This window comes from Colobus angolensis, unplaced genomic scaffold (genome assembly GCF_000951035.1).
Source record: "Colobus angolensis palliatus isolate OR3802 unplaced genomic scaffold, Cang.pa_1.0 Scaffold86, whole genome shotgun sequence".
NCBI classification, from domain to species: Eukaryota; Metazoa; Chordata; class Mammalia; order Primates; family Cercopithecidae; genus Colobus; species Colobus angolensis.
Genome location: NW_012122487.1, coordinates 12,447,031 through 12,462,254, shown reverse-complemented (window position 1 = coordinate 12,462,254; position 15,224 = coordinate 12,447,031).

The window sequence follows — 15,224 nt, the reverse complement described above, 5'->3', positions numbered from 1 at the left end:
CATATGTTGGAACTTCAACCCCACGGTAATGTTATTAAGGGATAGGACCTTTTGGAACATGATTAAGTCATGAGAGCTTCACCCTTGTAAATAGACTAATGTCCTTGTAAAATAGGCTTCAGCATGCTTCCTGGCCATTCCATCTCTTCTGTCATATGAAGACACAGTATCTATCCCTTTTTGCTTCCTGATCTGTTAGTACCTTCATCTTGGGCTTCCCAGCATCCAGAACTGTGATAAATACATTTCTCTTCTTTCTAAATTACCTACTCTAAGGTGTTTTGCTCTAGCAGGAGAAATAAACTAAGATAGTGGAATTATTAATGACAGTTATTACATATATTATAATATCTGAATTTTCCAAGTGTCTTACAATTATCCTTGTTAATTTCCTGATCACCAAAATAATTAGATAAAAGAAAATCAGTCAAATCTATACAGTCAAAAAGAAGTCTGGTTAAAATCTTTTCAAATAAACATACACACATAAGCATATGTGTATGTATATAATATATATGCAACTATACAGTATAGAGAAACTCTGCAAGAAAATTAAGATTGTCAGTTTATAATTACACCTTATATGTGTATATATGTTTATAGGGGTTTGTAGTTGCATATGCACCTTTATGTGTTTTCTTTGTAAAAGACTTCATAATGCTTTTATGGGTGGCACTTTCTCTTTATGTCATTCAGAAAGTGCTTAAGGTTTTGTTGGCTTATTTATTCTTAATGATCAAACTAAACTTCATGAACAAAGAAACACACATTTTCCCTAGCAAGGTGAAAGAAAAGAATAGCTCCCCTTCACAAGTTCAAATCACGCTTTAAAAAATCTATTACAAGTTAAATGCCATTAGGGTAACAGATTCATTGCATCAAGCATCTGGTTCTTGTGGTGGACATGGTATAATGATGACTAGGAAACTGTCAATCTTCTTTTTGACAGGTGACCTATTTTAGAATCAGAAAGGCCATCAGAGGAAAGTTACTTTACTCATGTTTGTTCCTTTAATCCTCACTCAAAATTACTCAGATGATTTGCAGGACAAGGGCTCTTCTACTTTTCCCCTTTTTTTTTTTTTTTTTGAGACAGAGCCTTGCCCTGTTGCCCAGGTAGTGCAGTGGTGCTGACTGCAACCTCCGCCTCCAGGGTGCAAGCAATTATTCTGCCCCAGCCTCCTGAGTAGCTGGCACTACAGGCACGTGCCACCAAGCCCAGATAATTTTTGTATTTTTAGCAGAGACGGGGTTTCGCCATTTTGGCCAGGATCGTCTTGATCTCTTGACCTTGTGATCAACTCACCTCGGCATCTCAAAGTGCTAGGATTACAGGCGTGAGCCACTTCGCCCTGCTGTCTTTTACTTTTTTAAATCTAATTATATTCACGTGTATGAGGATATACCAAATTATTATTTTTTACAGAATTGAAAAGTTTTTAAACAATAAACAATTTTGGGACTGTAACAAGCAGATGCTAAAATTATTGAATGTACCAGTAAATATTATTTTCTGTAACTTCGTTTTTATTTGGAATTTATCAGCCAATATTTTGTAGTTTCTCTTTGAAGCTCCCATATGCAGAACACTAGAAATGGTGATGTAGAATTGCAAAATGCATAATCAATTATTAAAATGCTGCTTTATTTTTTAAATATTATACACAATGTTGTTTTTAATTTCATGAATCTGTTTTACTATAAATGATTAGTTAGCCAATAATTATCTTTTGAGATCTCTATTTAAATTAATATCCACAAAATAAATGTAATTGAGCATCAGAAGGGCCATTGGTGTTCTGTTATTGATGTGTTAGCTCTAACATGAAGGTAGCAATTTATCATCATGCTATAAATAGAAAAAATAGAGTGCATGGCATTGGCTGGTCTTGTTTTTTTAAATATTCCTTTAGGGTAAATTATAACATAACCTAATTACAGTGATGGAGCTTTCATTGTAGGGAAAATTGTTATCTTATTTAACAATCAAGTAATTAGCTTCTTTATTGGATGGTTTGCTGTATGTTACTAATTAAGCTATCCACTGGAATTTATTAAAAGTTAGTGAAAAAACTGCTGCTATAACATTAAAGAAGTGAACTCAATACAAATGCAACTGATATTATGTAATTTTGTCAATTAAACATGTTTACAGTTCCTTCTCTACAAAAAGTTACAACATATTCACATGGGATTTTAGGGTAGAGCCTATATCTTCCCCAGGCTTATATGTTGTAGCTTGAGTGTTTTAGGTTATAAAAGAAAAAATAATTAACAATACTAAATGGGGACAAATTAGTTTTTTAATCTTCAGTGTTTACAAAATTAAGGTGCATTTACAATATTTGTTTCAATGCCTAAGTGTGTGTATTAATACCATAAGGTTTCTTGTTGATAATTGCAGTTCATGACCAATTCCAATATTAATTTAACTGGTAAAATTCCATGGGTAATTTAATAAATATAATGCAATATGATTTAGTGGTATTCAATTTACCGCTTTGGGGATTAAAACTCTACTAAGAAAGGATGATTCTGCATGCTAAGGAAGATTTTGTGTCAAATAGATATACTGAACACCTGAACATCTTGTATTTCTAATTTACTGTGTCATGAGCCATGGAACCCAAAGGCCATGATTTCTGGTATGGAGCTCTGGTATAGCTTAGCAGCAAAGACAGGCCACAAACCAATTATTAGGATTAATTACAGAACTACAAGTGTGAAAGTGATGTGAAGGAGGTTGTGAGGGAAGAGAAACAATGAAGATCTGACAAAGCCATGGGGCATCAAGAAAGGCTTCTCTCTTGTAGGGTCTTTTAATCTGAGAAGAGAAGGATGGGTATGAGTCAGTAAATAGGGTTGGAGGGGGATACTTCCATGCAGAATTAACAGTAAGTGCTAAAGTCTTGAGAGAGGAGAGATCATGCAATATGTAAAACATTTTTTCAAAGTTCTAGTATGACTAGAAAGAAGATGATTAATAATCATTCCACCACTTACTGGCATGTGACCATAAGCTAGTCATTGAAGCTTCTGAATGAAGTTTTCTCTTCAGAGAAACCTGGGGATTGCCCTAGAGTTTGCTGAACCACATAAATAGCCCTTTATGTAGATAATAAAGGTTAAATACCAGTAAACTTACATGGCTTATCCCAATGTAAATTTAAGAGAGGTGCTGCCAGTTTTATATTCATGTAAAGGTATTAAATTTCTGTAATTAAACCACATCAAAAGCTGTCCAAAAAGTGTTTAATACAAAAGTGTTTAGTACAGCCCTCTTTTGAACTGAATGTTTTAAAAATCACACTCTTAAGCTTTTGGCAGAGCTTAGCTTTAACATCATTGCAAAACAGACCTTGCCCCTCCAAGACACTTGTCTGATGATGTCTGTATTTAAAGCTGCAGGTAACTGACTATTGCTGTTTTTAGCACTGCTTTGGCTGTCTAAATCTAGTCAAGACAAATTATACCTGGGCTGTGTTGGCAATAGTTGGAGCACTTGAGTGAAACATCCCTTTGATAGTTAGATTATACTTGTCTTCCGAGTTCAGTGTAAATGTAATTTGAGAGGCTTGTTGCTTGTTTCTGGTAAGTGTTGTGACTTGAAGATGAAAATATGTCACACTGGCTTGTTGGCTGTACTTGGAAAAGACATGGAACTGTCACAGGCAAGAAGAAACAAAATGTTTCATTGTCGACATTAAACTCTAAGGACTTAAAAGATCCGCTGTGTAAACAAAGTTGATGTACTTTTTGTTCACTAACTTCTTGCAACTCCAAAAATAAGAGGTGCTCTGGGCCCCATTTTTTCATAGTTATTGAAGAATTATTGTTTAAGAGAAAAGTTTTCCCTCCCAGAAAATATTGACTATTCACATTTGTGGTATGTCAGAAGAAGGGGACAGCAAATATCCCATCTGGAAAAGAGATGGTGGAAAATGTTCACTGTGGGATAAAATTCTATCATTTGAAAATACATTACCCTTGAAACAACTCCCATATTTTTAGAAAAGGACAAATTTTCACCTGGAATGTAGAAGAGAAATAATAACACAACAAACAAGAATCAGTTCCAAAGATCTCTTATTAGTTACCAAGAAATACATGTATTAACTAAGTTGTGACCCTAAGAAAGGAAAGCAAACTTTATTAATTTTTTGGCTCCAGGGCTATACAAAATATGAGTTTGGAGAATATAGTTACACTTTATATTTATTCTAGAATATTATTAAGGTTGTTTTGCATACTATTATTATTATTATACCTGAGGGTAATAATAAACCATGTGTACCTACTATGTGATAGACATTTTGATTTCTTCATTTTATACTTAATAACAACAATAAAAATTCTGGTGGGCATAGGTACTTGGACTGATGTAAATTACAATGACTTTAGCCATAAGTTAGAATCTTTTCTTAGGTAGTTTCTGTTTAATGAAATGAGGTCAGCATATACTGCAAGCTTGCATCTGGTAGCATTTTTTTTTTTATTTGGGTGGTGGTTTCTTTTTATTGTTTTTTCTATTGCCAATTTCTTCCCATTTCCCTTCCATCTGTCTTTCAGAGTTTGATACTAGATTAGGTGCCAGACATAGTGTTTGTCGATCATATGAATTTCCATTTCCTTCTGAGGCTTTATGAGTATTTTAGTAAGGAGTTGGGGGAGGCTATATTGATAGATATATGCAGAATGCAAAAATCAAGTTTTAAATATAATCTTTAAGTTCTATTTAAATTTTTAAAACTGCTATGGCTCTAAGAACATATAGATTCAAAGACTAAAAATAGTGGAGTAACTGACAGGCAATGGAAGACAATGCTGTCACGTTTATAGATAGAAAAGTTAGTGCCTTTAATGCCTTAGTAAAGATTTATAGAATAATGTAAAGAGAAGGGAGAAGAGATATGACATATAATCACATGGAAGAAAAAAAAGTGAATTCATGATAAAACATTATTTTTTGTAAGATTGTGTAGATTATATATGCTCATGAGCACTAAACCAGATTGGCAGGTCAGCATATATTTGAAGGAGGCCATATCTGGATTTTTCTTGGTGATTTGCTCCAAAAGTATTCTTTTGTTCAGTTTTCGATTAGAAAACTGATACATGAGATGTACTCCAGATTGAATACCGAATGACAGTTGCAGGAATACATTTTGGACATAATGGAATTTAAATGAAAAGGAAACACTAAAATGATAGAAGTAGAGTAAGCATGAGAATAAGTGGACCCAGAAATTGTGGGGAAAGTTTGAAAGAAAAAGACAAAAGTTAAGAAGGAATTGTATCAACGATTATGCAAGTGTATAGTGCAGTGAGGTTTTGGTGGGGGTGGGCATGGCAATACACTGATATTCTGGGATTGAGTGTTACTGTTGTATAACCTAGACTATCCTGTCTAATACACATATGCAAGTGACTGTCTTTTTATAACCTGAAAATTGGGTATCCAAGCCCTCATTTTTATATATGAGAAGACAAAGGCTCAAGAGGTTAAGTAAGAGCGAAGAAGATATTAAGGTGTTAATTTATCACTTATAGCTTGAAATGTTGGCCAGTGTGATGATGGATCTGTCCAACTATAGTTGCGAAGTTCAGAAGCATATATTCCAATATTTCGTGTGATCTAGTTAGAACTCAAAACAATGAGCACTGCATTAGTATTCTTGCAATGGAAGAAGTTCAGCTTCACAAATGGAAGGAAATGGTCAGAAAACAAAGTGGCTAACATTGGTTGTCTCATTTTCTTTGTGCAGTGTTCAGAAAAAAAAATCCACATCATAACTTTTTATTACATTAGACTAAACAATTATAATATTGAAAATGTGTGATTTAAAGAGTTCTATGCACCAGTGCCTACATTGTCTCCTACTTTTTATGTTCAATAATTTACATTTTAAAAAATCAAATTATTTCATTTTAAATGGTTAATAGTACATTCCCAAAAAATTTATAACATTTAAATAATCCTTGCTCTTCACTCACAGTTGATTTTGATGTCAGATAATCTTACATGAATTTTTGTACATTAAAAACAGGTAGGTATAGTACGACTTGTGAGATTAATTTCCATTTGTCAGGACAGAAAGAATGGATACTAAGAATTGAATCAAGGCTAGGTGTCAAAAGCAAAACTACAAGAATATAAAGTACATGCTTAATATCTTCATAAAATCATCCCATTCTCTGGCAAAAAATTTCAATTAGTGACTATTCAATCAAATTTAAGTAACTCGGGTATTATAGTTTCTTAACTTAAAATTGATACTGGTAATGAGATTTCAATCTCCAAATGATTAATTTGAGATCATACTTTTGTTGTACCTTTAGTCAAGGCCCAATATATCTATGTGAAATAACATGGGAAAATGAAAATAACTTTAATAATTTGGGGAATTCTCTTTCTTTCACATTTTGCTTTCTAACACTGTAAATTAAGTGAATCCTCAATGGAACCGCTGAAAGTAAGCATTAGTTTTGGTAACAAGATTTATAGTATACCCTTGCTTAATTGTTTTCTATAATTCTTAGGATTCAATGCCTGGAAGGTGTTAAAAGCAAAACTTATCAATTGTGATTCTTTTTGCAAACTATCTCCCAACCACGCCAGCATTCATTACCCTGGAGGTGATTCTGAATGCTGATACTAGTTGACATCTAAAAAGATTCTCGATGAGAACTAGCAATGCTTTCATAAATTCTAGCTTCTTACTATGACAGCTCAACATTGCTTCCAGAACTTCTGTTTAATGGGATACTTAGTAAATTTTAATATAAAAATATAATAGTAATATAAAGAAACATTAACATATTTTAAACTCTTCTGCTTTTCATATTAGTGGTCACATAAAAGATGCCTTTGTACTCTTTAATATTCCTAAAAAACCTATATATACACACACACAATATATATATACACTATACTATATATACTGTATAAAATACTATATATACTATATATAATTATATAATATAAATAACATAATATGTATTGTATATAGAGTATATATACATGTATAATAAAAACAAATAAAAAGGCAAGACCATTCATGTTTTACATAACCTAAAAGCAATTAAATAGAACAACCCAGAATTATGTATCAGGTATTTTTCTTATTTTTTCAAATGTATAACAAGTTTAATGAAACTCAAATTGTGAACAAATACACAAATCTGTTAAAATGACAACTACCTTATCTGTTTGACCTACTTTGCCTTTTATGCTTCTCATACCTTATGATAGCAATTAAATTACAAATATTTTTCCTGTAGACATTACTGAGGAGAAATTAGAAACTCTACTAAAGTGTGAAATATAATACTATATACATTTCCTGTTTAATATGTACATGTATCTGCAAATTAGTTAGACTTTCTAAGGTGTTTATGTTTGTTATATGAGTTCTTTACTCAGTTATTTCAACTGCATAGATCACTTTTTTTTCTTTCTAAGGCTAAAGTTGATAATGCAGGTATGGAGAGAGCCAGGTCCTGTAGATTAGCACCAGGTCAAATCTATATTGCCAGTTAAAGGAAAAGAACAAAGCATGAAAGAAATCAGTGGTGCAAAATTGTATATCCTGGTTAGTACCACTACTTCCTTTTTATTGGAACTACGTCACTTATGGTGAACAATGGAGGAAAATAGAACTGTGACCTAAATAAGGTGCATGATTCTTATCTCAGTTATTTATTTATTTATGCATCACCCATTTAGAAACACCTAATAATAATAGATTTAATGCTTGAGAACTTACTCAGTATGTCAGAATCTTTATATCCAAGTATCATATAACTACTCAACCTGGCAGCTACTACCAGTCTTATTTAAGGGATAAAGACCTTCAGGATTACAGAAGCTAAGAAACGTATCCAAGCTCTTAGAGCTATTGCATGGTGGAACTAGAATTTGGGCACAGGTTTGTCTTATTTCAATCCTGTACCCCTTTCAACTGCTGTATTAGGCATTCTTTTATACTGATAAATTTTGTACAAATTTGAATAGGAAGGAAAGTACAAAAGGTATCAAAAAGAAAAAAAAATGTGTATAGCATACATTAATAACAAAGCAAAGACTTTTAAAATTTGGCCTATATATATATATATATATATATATAGAGAGAGAGAGAGAGAGAGAGAGAGAGAGAGAGAGAGAGAGATGGAGTCTTTCTCTGTCGCCCCGGCTGGAGTGCAGTGGTGCAATCTTCGCTCACTGCAAGCTCTGCCTCCCGGGTTCACGCCATTCTCCTGCCTCAACCTCCTGAGTAGCTGGGACAACAGGCGCCCGCCACCACGCCCGGCTAATTTTTTGTACTTTTAGTAGAGACGGGGTTTCACTGTGTTAGCCAGGATGATCTAGATCTCCTGACCTCGTGATTAGCCCACCACAGCCTCCCAAAGTGCTGGGATTACAGGTGTGAGCCGCTGCGCCCGGCCGTGGCCTATAAATATTTCAATTCAGATTTACACATATATGTATTTTAAAAAGGTTACAATTAACAGATCACTCTTTGTATTAATGAAAGTCTTGCAATAAAATAAAGCAAAAGTAATCTAGAATAACTATTTCTGGTCATTTTTGCCACTACTGAAACACTGAAAATCTTAAAAGGAAAAACTGGCAGCATTTATAAAACTGTACTCACTATCGGCCGGGCGCAGTGGCTCATGCCTGTAATCCCAACACTTTGGGAGGCCGAGATGGGTGGATCACCTTAGGTCAGTAAATCGAGACCAGCCTGGCCAACGTGGTGAAACCCCATCTCTACTAAAAATACAAAAAAATGACCGGGCGTGGTGGTGGTGCCTGTAATCCCAGCTACTTAGAAGGCTGAGGCAGGAGAATCGCTTGAACTCGAGAGGCCGAGGTTGCAGTGAGCCGAGATCGGGCCACTGCACTCCAGCCTAGGCATCAAGAGTGAAAGTTCGTCTCAAACAAACAAACAAAAACAAACAAAAAAAAAACTGCACTATCTATCTCGAAAAATATTTTCTTTCTTTTCTTTCTTTCTTTTACAGGTTCTCCCTCTGTCATGATCTGGGTTGCAGTGCATGGCTCACTGCAACTTCGACCTCCTATGTTCAAGTAATTCTCCCACCTCAGCCTTTTGTGTAGCTGGGACTATAGGCACACTACCATACCCCGCTATTTTTTGCATTTTTTGTAGAGACAGGGTTTCGCTATATTGCCCAGGTTGTTCTCAAACTCCTGGGTTCAAGTAATCCACCCAACTCAGCCTCCCAAAGTGCTGGGATTACAGGCATGAGCCACCCTGTCTGGCCTTTAGTAAATTTCTTGTATTCCCTTTGTTAAAAAGATGTTTTTATCTATCTATCTAACTAACATCTATTTATTAGCTTTTATGTTATGTTCAGGGGTACATGGTTAGGTTTATTATATAGGTCAATTGTGTGTCACTGGGTTTGGTGTACAGATTATTTAGCCACCCAGGTAATAAGCTTAGCACTTGATAAGTAGTTTTTTTTTTTTTTTTTTTTAAATCTTCACTCTCCCTCTCTTCTACCCTCAAGTAGGCTCTACTGTCTCTAGTTCCCTTCTTGGTGTCTATACGTACTGACTATTTACCTCTCATTTACAAAAGAAAACATATGGTATTTGGTTTTCTGTTCCTGTGTTAACTCACTTAGGATAAATGGCTTCCAGGTCTACCCATGTTGCTGTAAAGGACATGATCTAGTTCTTTTTTAATGGTTGCATAGTATTCCATGGCTTATATGTATCACAATTCCTATATGCAGTCTGTTGCTTATGGGCATTGAGGTTGATTCAATGTCTGCTATTGTGAATAGTGCTGTGATGAACATAATGCACATATATCTTTATGGTAGAACGATTTATATTTCTTTGGGTAGTTACCCAAAAATGGTATTGGTGGGTTGAATGGTAATTCTACTTGAGCTCTTTGAGAAATTGACAAATTGCTCTCCATAATGTCTGAACTAACTTACATTCACAACAGCAGTGTGCAAACATTTCCTTTTCTTTGCAACCTCACTATTTCTTTGCAACCTCTGCTATTTTTTGACTTTTTAATGATAGCCATTCTGACCAGTGTGAGATGGTATCTCATTGTGGTTTTGAGTTGCACTTTTTAAAAGATAAATAATGTTAAACATTTTTTCATATGCTTATTGGCCATATTTATGCCTTCTTTTGAAAAATGTCTGTTCATGTCTGTTGCCAACTTTCCATTGGGGTTGTTTGTTTTTTGCTTGTTGCTTTAAGTTTCTTAAAGATTTTGGACAATAAACCTTTGTCAAATGCATAGTTTGCAAATATTTTCTGCTATTCTATAGATTGTCTGTTTATTCTGTTCATAGCTTCTTTTGCTGTGTAGAAACACTTTAAGTAGATCCCATTTGTCAATTTTTGTTTTTGTTGTAATTGCTTTTGGCCTCTTCATCATGAAATCTTTGCCAGGGCTTGTGTCCAGAATGGTGTTTCCTAGGTTATCTTCCGGGGTATTAATAATTTGAGATTTTACATTTAGGTCTGTAACGTACCTTGAGTTGATTTTGGTATACGGTGTAAGGAAGGGGTCCAGTTTCAATATTCTGCATTTCTACATATGACTAGCCAGTTATCCAAGCACCATTTATTGAATAGAGAGTACTTTCCCTATTGCTTATTATTGTTGACTTTGTTGAAGTTCAGCTGCCTGTAGGTGTGTGGCTTTATTTCTGTACTCTCTATTCTATTCCATTGGCCTTGCGTGTCTGTTTTGTATCAATATCATGCTGTTTTGGTTATTGTAGCTTTGTAGTACAGTTTGAAGTCAGATAATGTGATGTCTCCAGGTTTGTTCCTTTTGCTTAGGATTGTCTCGGCTATGTGTGCTCTTTTTTGGTTCCATATGAATTTTAAAATAGTTATTTTTCAAATACTGTGAAGAATGTCATTGGTAGTTTCATAGGTATAGCATTGAATATGTAAATTGCTTCGGGCAATATGGCCATTTTAATGATATTCTTTCTGCCTATCTATGAACATGGGATTTTTTCCATCTCTGATTTATTTGAGCAGTGTTTTATAATTCTTGTTGTAGAGATCGTTCTCCTCCCTGGTTAACTGTATTTCTTGGTATTTTATTCTTCTTGTGGCTATGTGAATGGGATTGTGTTCTTGATTTGGTTCTCAGTTTGGGTGTTGTTTATATACAGGAATGCTAGTGATTTTTGTACGTTGATTTTTGTATTCTGAAACTGCTGAAGTTGTTTATGAGATCAAGGAGCTTTGGGGCAGAGACTGTGAGGTTTTCTAGTTAAAGAATCATATTGTCTGCAAACAGGAATAGTTTGACTCCTCTCTTACTATTTGGATATCGTTTATTTCTTTCTCTTGCCTAATTACTCTGACCAGGATTTCTAGTACTACGTTGAATAGGAATGATGAGACACGGCATACTTGTCTTGGGCTGATTTTCAAGGGGAATCATTCCCATTCAGTATGATGTTGGATGTGGGTTTGTCATAGATGCCTCTTATTATTTTGCAGCATGTCATGTTTCTTTTCTCTTATTTGGAGACAGAGTCTCACTCTGTCACTCAGGCTGGAGTGCAGTGGTGTGATCTCAGCTCACTTTAATCTCTGCATCCTGGTTTCAAGCGATTCTCATGCCTCAGTGTCCTGAGTAGCTGGGACTACAGGCATGTGCCACCATATCCAGCTACATTTTTTTTTTCTTTGTATTTTTTGCAGAGATGGGGTTTCACCATGTTGCCCAAGTTAGACTTGAACTCCTGAGTTCAGGCAATCTGCCTGTCTCAGCCTCCCAACGTGCTGGGATTACAGGAGTGAGCCACTGCACTCACCTGCAGCACGTTTCTTTAATGCCTAGTTTGTTGCAGATTTTTAACATGAAGGGATGTTGAATTATATTGAAAGCCTTTTCTGAATCTATTGAGATAATCATGTGTTTTTTTGTCTTTAGGTCTCTTCACGGGATGAATCACATTCATTGACTTGCCTATGTTGAACAGACTTTGTATCCCAGAAATAAAACCTACTTTATAATGGTGGATTAGCTTTTTGAGGTGCTTCTGGATTTGGTTTGCTAGTATTTTGTTGATAATTTTTGCATCTATGTTGCTCAAGGATATTGGTCTTAAGTTTTATTTTTTGTTGTTGTTGTATTACTGCCAGGCTTTGGTATCAAGATGATAGTGGCCTCATAAAATGAGTTAGGAATGAATTCTTCCTCCTCAATTTTTTTGATTAGTCTCAGTAGGAATAATACCAGTTCTTTCTTATACATTTGGTAGAATTTGGCTATGAATTCTTCTGGTCCTGGGCTTTCTCTTTTTGATAGGCTTTTTATTATGGATTCAGTTTTGGAACTCATTATTGGCCTGATCAGGGATTTAACTTCTTTCTGATTCCATCTTTGGAGGTTGTATGTTTCCTGGAATTAATCCATTTTTTCCCAGGATTTTTAGCATATGAGCATAGAGGTATTTGTAGTAGTCTATGAGGGCTTTCTTTTCCCCCTGTGTGGTCAATGATAATATCTTCTTGTCATTTCTGATTGTGTTTGTTTGGATCTTCTCTCTTTTTTTGTCTTTATTCACCTTGCTAATGGTGTATCAATCTTGTTTATTCTTCCAAAGAACAGACTTCTAAATTAATTGATCTTTTGTATGGTTTTTCACATCTCAATTTTTTTCAGTTCAGCTCTGATTCTGGTTATTTCTCATCTTCTGCAGGTTTTGGGGTTGGTTTGCTCTTGTTTCTCTAGTCCCTTAAGGTAGCATATTTGGTTGTTAATTTGAGATCTTTCTGACTTTTTGAAGTGGATGCAGCATTATAAACCTTTATCTTAACACTATTTTTAGTTGTGTCCCAGATATTCTGATATATTGTATCTTTGTTTTCATTAGTTTAAAAGAATTTCTTGATATCTGCTTCATTTGTTTTCTCAAATGTCATTTACGAGCAGGTTTTTAACTTCCATGAAATTTTATGGTTTGAGTGATTTTCTTAGTATTAATTTCTATTTTTATTGTGCTGTAGTCCAAGAGTATGGTTGGTACGATTTCAGTTTTTTTCTTTTTAATTTCCTGAAGATTGTTTTGTCTGACTATGTGATAGATTCTAGAGTATGTGCCACATGCAGATGAGAAAAATGTATATTCTGTTGTTTTGGAATGTAGAGTTCTGTAGATGTCTACTGGGTGCATTTGGTCAAGTATGGAGTCCAGGTTACGTATATCTTTGTTAGTTTTCTGCCTCAATTATCTATGTAATACTGTTAGTGGAGTGTTGAAGTCTTCCACTATTATTGTGTAGAAATCTAAGTCTCCTCATAGGTCTCAAAGAACTTGCATTATGAACCTAGGTGCTCCTGTATTGGGTTACTATATATTTAGCATAGTTAAGTATTCTTGTTGAATTGAACTCTTAACCATTATGTAAGCCTATCTTTATCTTTTTAAATCTTTGTTGGTTTAAAGCCTATTTTATCTGATATTAGAATAGCAACTCTTGATTTTTTTTTCTGTTTTCCACTTGTTTGGTAGATTCTTCTCTATCTGTTTACTTCAAGCCTGTGGGTGTCACTGCATGTGAGATGGATCTCTTGAAGACAACATATCATTATGTCTTGATTCTTTATTCAGTTTGTCACTCTATGCTTTTTAATTGGGGTACTTAGCTGATTTTCATTAAAGATTAATATTGAAATGTGCAGATTTGATCCTGTCATCATGTTGTTAGCTGGTTCTTAGGCAGATTTGTTTGTGTGGCTGCATTATAGTTTCAATGGTTTATATAGTTAAGTTTTTGTGGTGGCTGGTAACAGTCTTTCTGTATTAGAACTCCTTTCAGAACCTCTTTTAAGGGAAGTCTGGTGATAACAAATTCCCTTAATATTTTCCTGTCTGAGAATGATCTTCTTTTTCCTTTGCTTATGAAGATTTCTTTGGCTGGATATGAAATTCTTGGTTCGAAATTCTTTTCTTTGAGAATGCTTAGTATAGACCCACAATCTCTTCTAGCTGACAGTGTTTCTGCTGAAGTCTGCCCCTTCTCTCTAGCCACCTTTAACAGTTTTCTTTTCATTTTGACATTGGAGAATCTGATGACTATATGTCTTAGGGATGGTTTTCTTGTGTAGTATTTTGCAGGGCTTCTCTGCATTTTCTGAATTTAAACTGTGGCCTTTCTAGCAAGACTGGAGAAATTTTCATGGAAGATATCCTGAAATATGTTTTCCAAGTTACTTGCTTTCTCATTCTCTCTTTCAGGGATGCCAATGAGTCATACATTTGGTCTCTTTCCATAATTCCACATTTCTTGGAGGTTTTGTTTATTCTTTTTTGAAAAAATTGTCTGACTCAGTTAGTTTGAAGAACCAGTATTCAAGCTCTGAGATTCTTTCTTCTGCTTCGTCTAGTCTGCTGTTAATACTTATAACTGCATTATAAAATCCTTTCAGTGTGCTTTTGACTTTATCATATCAGTTTGGTTTTTTCTTATGACGGCCATTTCATCTACTAGCTTCTGTATCATTTTATTGTAATCCTTAGAAACCTTGGATTGAGTTTTTAATTACTCCTGATTCTTGATGATCTTCATTCCTAACTATATTCTGAATTATATTTCTGTCATTTCAACCATTTCAGCCTGGTTAAGAGCCCTTCCTGGAGAATTAGTGTGCTCACTTGGAAGAACGAAAACACTCTTTTTTATGAGTTGCTAGATTTCTTGCACTGGTTCTTTCCCATCTGTGTAGACTGACAGTCTTTTAACCGTGGTGTAATTTGAGTATAGTCATTGACTTCCAGATATTTTCAGAGGGTTGAAGCTGAGTGCAGGGAGTGCAGGGTCTTTATTTATAGCTGCATTCTTGCCCTTGGTTTTACAGGGAAATATATCAGCCAGGTATTTTTGGCATTGAAATTTGTGCTGTAATCCTGGATATGGCGCTTAATTGTAATGGCCCTGTGATAGCTCTTCCTCAGCCACATGGCTCCTCTGTATTTCCACATTATTGCAGCTGTGCTCCATCTCAATGCTCTGAAAGTGTGGGCTCAACTCCCTTTGAATGCTGGTTGCAGATCTTATCTTGGAACTCCCAAAATGCACACTGCGGCTCTGGGGTGAGCTCGGGTTTATGTCCCTTCCCCAGAGTGGAGGCAGTAAGGGAAGTGATCATAGCAGTGGCTATGGTAGAGAGCCTTTTACTTGCCTCTTGGAG